The sequence below is a fragment of the Palaemon carinicauda genome, chromosome 21, assembly GCF_036898095.1.
Source record: "Palaemon carinicauda isolate YSFRI2023 chromosome 21, ASM3689809v2, whole genome shotgun sequence".
Classification (NCBI taxonomy): domain Eukaryota; kingdom Metazoa; phylum Arthropoda; class Malacostraca; order Decapoda; family Palaemonidae; genus Palaemon; species Palaemon carinicauda.
In genome coordinates, this window is record NC_090745.1 from 1,868,537 (window position 1) to 1,873,536 (window position 5,000).

General features: G+C 33.5%; 1 pseudogene; it reads right to left on the reverse strand.

Moving 5' to 3' along the window:
* Nucleotides 1-5,000, reverse strand: part of LOC137615145 (dual specificity protein kinase splA-like) — a 22,102-nt pseudogene that overhangs the window by 1,945 nt on the left and 15,157 nt on the right.

Genomic DNA, 5,000 nt, shown 5'->3' on the forward strand with positions numbered 1-5,000 from the left:
TTGAAGAAAATGAATTGAACACGTATATTAAATGTCATAATTAGTCTAGAGTTATATACAAGTCACAAGACAATGGTTGGGGCAGATTATCAGGTCATAAATTAAGATAAATGCGACATACGTGGTTCTGAAGACTTTAAAATGTTAATTTCTTTAGCAAAAGCATGATCACAGATTTTACCAGTTAAGAAAAATCTTCGATTAAATGCGTTCGAATACTGAAAGTATCGGAGGTCTTGGACCTCCTGAGAAGAAAAGAAACCTACTAAAAGTAATTTTGTTCAAAATCTAGGAGAACATTTAACGTATAAGTCGCATCTTCTTTTAAGAATTTAAGACAAGAAATGGAATGTCTAACACCATGTATCACAGAGCCGCCAGCGTTTGTTCCCCTACGATAAGAACAGAATCTGCTAACATCTTGTACCACCAATTTGCTTGCATACTCATTGATCTGTAGCCCCTTTCAACTCCCATACATTCCTCTTCCTTTTTCACTGTACCTCTATTTCCCTTCCCTATACCTATAATCTCCTCACACGATAGCATAAAGCAGACTTAACCTGTAACCACAACTATGGTCCATTTCTGTTACCGAGGCAGTTTTGCACAGACTTGCAGGGGTGTCCTTTTAGCTCGGAAAAGTTTCCTGATCGCTGATTGGTTGGACGCGATAATTCTAACCAATCAGCGCTCAGGAACTTTCCCGAGCTAAAAAGGCACGCCTGCGAGTCGGTGCAAATCTGCCTCGGTAAAAGAAATGGACTATAGTCATTATTTTCTCTTAATATAAAAACCATATTTAATCTTTAAATACGATAATAATCACGGCTAACTTTACAATCGTTGAACCAGTATATACAGACTTGTTCTAACATACCAGCCATAATCACAATTACTACCCCTCATTGATCAATTCATTCTATCAATCACAACTGATATACACAGACAAAATTAAATCAATTCTGATGTACGATTCTATAACTAACATTTAATTCCTTAATTCTTTAATTCCAAAACAATCTCCTCCCTAACTAAATCCATAAAAAAGGATATTTTTAAAAATATAAAGCCTTACAAATCCTAAATAAGATCACCCAAGGACTAATAACTCATTCCTACATTCTGCTCTAGCCTAACCAACCAACAAACCATCCTTCTGAACTGAATGTGCCAATTCGAATTTTTATTACTCTTCAAGGGGGACTTTTACTTCATCAAAGTTGTAATTTTTTTACTTTGGAATTCCAAAATCAAATGATGAGCGGGGATTTAAAAAAATTGGGATTTTTTTTTTTAACATTTCAAGTGCCAAAAGTTACTTTAAGTTCAAGGGATAGATATTTTGGGAAGCAACCTTTTGGGCCTTAACAGTAAAATACACAGTGCATAAAAATATATTTTCCAATGATCTACAGACTTGAAAATGAACTTGAATTTTGAGAATTAACTTTAGATTTTGCAGTGAAAGAAATTTCATTAGAATAATTCTGCCAAGTTAATTAGCTGCAAGGGTTCAAATGTTAAAAGTTTACTGGACGAACCAACAATATTTACTTCAAGTTAAAACAAATTAAAATTGGTTCTGTGGAGATTGACTAAATAGCAGCTAAAAAATTAATCCACAACTGAGAAAGAAATAAAGAAATTGAAATATCTGAAGGTTACAAGTTAAAGAATAACAGACACTATCTATTAACAGATAAAGAGTTTCCATGCAACGTGTACACACACACAGGTAAGAATAGAAAAGATATAGAAATATAAAGGATAGTTTGAGAAGTGTTCTTATTCGATCATTTCATGTAATAATTTCTTAAATACTTTTCGCACACGTCAACAAAATTCTCAAAAATTACATCAATAATAGATTATTTTCGATCATTTCATGTAACTAATTTCTTAAATACTTTTCGCACACGTCAACAAAATTCTCAAAAATTACATCAATAATAGATTATTTTCGATCATTTCATGTAACTAATTTCTTAAATACTTTTCGCACACGTCAACAAATTCTCAAAAATTACATCAATAATAGATTATTTTCGATCATTTCATGTAACTAATTTCTTAAATACTTTTCGCACACGTCAACAATAATTCTCAAAAATTACATCAATAATAGATTATTTTCGATCATTTCATGTAACTAATTTCTTAAATACTTTTCGCACACGTAAACAAAAATTCTCAAAATTACATCCAAGATAGATTAATTTCTAAAGTTTCTAATCTTTAGCGATAATGTACAGTTTTCTAAAATATGTTCCAAAATTATATTCAAGACCAAAATGAAATATATGCAAGATGAGTTAGTAAACGTCCAGTTTTAGAGAAACTATGATGCTATTCTTCATAATTTATTAATAAGAGAAATATGTAATGTTTAAGTATATCTTGATAAAAACTCAAATTCATCCAATAATAAGTGAATTATGTCATGTTTATTTTTTATGTATATCTCAATAAACATTAAAAAATCTACCAAGGTTATTCACACTAATTTTATAAAAGCAACTGTTGTAAAAATAAATGTTAAAAATATACCCTCCATTCATTATTACCTTGTTATGTTTTACTACTTTCATGGATTCCCAACTACTATAATTTGAAAATGCTGATACCCCATTAAAAAAAAAGAAATAACTATTCTTCAGAACACATTAAAGGTTAGAAAGAAAATAAAGAAAGTCAGTAAAGAGAAGACAAAACAGAGAAAATAAAGAAAGTCAGTAAAGAGAAGACAAAACAGAGAAAATAAAGAAAGCCAGTAAAGGGAAGAAGACAAAACAGAAAAAACCTTCGATTCATCGCACCATGGTCCACACCAGTCTTAAAATTCTAAGACTGACCAACCACGGTACGACTCTTACCTGGTTCTGGGACCTGAAGGGGGGAGAGGGGGTCTGGTGAGCCGGGCGAGGAGACGGAAGAGGAACAGTCTCCCACATAATCTTGAGGGGAAAGTGCTGGGGGTGCAACGCTTAGGGCTCCACCACTGGTGGCTGGGGGCTCCTATGCGGCTGACACTCCAGCTCCTTGGGGGCAAGCCCCCATGCCAGATCCCATAGGTGGGGAAGAGGCCTCCGGAGAGGAGGGAGCTTCGGGAGATTGTGCTGCCCTTAGGCTATTGCCACTGGGTATGCCGACATTGCCGTTGACGCCACCAGTGGTAGTGTTGTTGGGCCCGCGCGTTTGCTTTCATCAACTGGGATGCCATTTTCGTTCAAAAATTCGTCGAGGTCCAGTACTCTAGCTGTAGAAGAGAGAGAAAAACTGTTAAAAAGGACTGTTTACGGAAAAAGGACTGTTTATGGAAAAGGGACTGTTTACGGAAAAAGGACTATTTATGGAAAAAGGACTGTTTACGGAAAAAGGACTGTTTAATGGAAAAAGCAATATGAAACAGAATTTTTACGGAAAAAGTAATAAGAAAAAGGACTGTTTACGGAAACAGTAATATGAAAAAGACTGTTTACGGAACAAAATAATATGAAAAAGGACTGTTTACAGAAAAAATAATATGAAAAAAGGACTGTAAAGAGAAATATGAAAATTTAGCTTACAGTCGTTCTAAATAAAAATAGATGATATTTCAACATATACTCTAGCTGCAGGAGAGAGAGAAAAGGGGGAATATGAAAAAGGACACTTTACGGAAAAAAATATGAGAAAGGGACTGTTTACGAAAAAAAAATATGAGAAAGGACTGTTTACGGAAAAGTATATGAAAAAGGACTGTTTACGGAAAAGTAATATGAAAAAAGGACTGTTTACGGAAAAGTAATATAAAAAAGGACTGTTTACGGAAAAATTAATGTAAAAAAGGAGTGTTTACGGAAATAGTAATATGAAGAGGACTGTTTATGAAAAAATACGAGAAAGGACTGATTACAGAAAAAGTAATGTAAAAAAAGGACTTTACAGAAAAAGTAATATGAAAAAGGACTGTTTACGGAAATAGTAATATGAAAAAGGACTGTTTCCGCCAAAATATAATTTCCCTCTAAAATGAAATTGCTTCAAGAATTAACTTTTACAATCGACTAATCCACTTCAAAGCCACTGACAATCGTAGAAGCCAATTGCATAACAGTACACATTATTATATTTTTGCCATCTAATAATTTTTTTTTCGTTCGAAGTGTGGAGATTATACATACACACACACACACACACACACACACACACACACACACACATATATATATATATATATATATTATATATATATATATATATATATATATATATATATATACACACACACACAAACACACACGCATGTAGTGTATATGTGCCCATGTTTTACATACAATATTTACAACACATACCTCGACTGATCCCCGTAATATTCAACAATAATGCTCTCAGTGGCTAAGATGAGATTGAACTTAATTGTTCACAAAGAAATACGTAATTAACATCGTAGAAACTAGAGGAGAGAGAGAGAGAGAGAGAGAGAGAGGGAGAGAGAGGAGAGAGAGAGAGAGAGAGGAGAGAGAGGAGAGAGAGAGAGAGAGAGAAAACTTGGGACAATTTGCGCATGAAAACTCTACGGTGTTTGAAACAAAAGTTTCACATTACTTTAAGGCAGCTCTAAGAGAAACGCTTAAATGAAAAAGGATACATATGATTTTATTAACATAGTAATTTCATTACTGAAAAATAACTACGAGTTAAAGTGAATAACATTTTCACACAATGTCGCCTAAATGCAATATATTTCCCAAGACACAAAACACATTCCTAGACATCTTAAGTCCTCCATAAAAGAAAATTATCTGCAAGCCTGAGAGAGAGAGAGAGAGAGAGAGAGAGAGAGAGAGAGAGAGAGAGAGAGAGAGAGAGAGGAGAGAGAGAGAATAGGTTCTTGCTAGCAGCCATAATACACCAGGATCTAGTACAGTTAAAAACATTACATTTTAGAAGTCTATTGATATATTTAAATTCTATTATGCTACAGGAAAATATATATACTACAATATTCTAAAAAG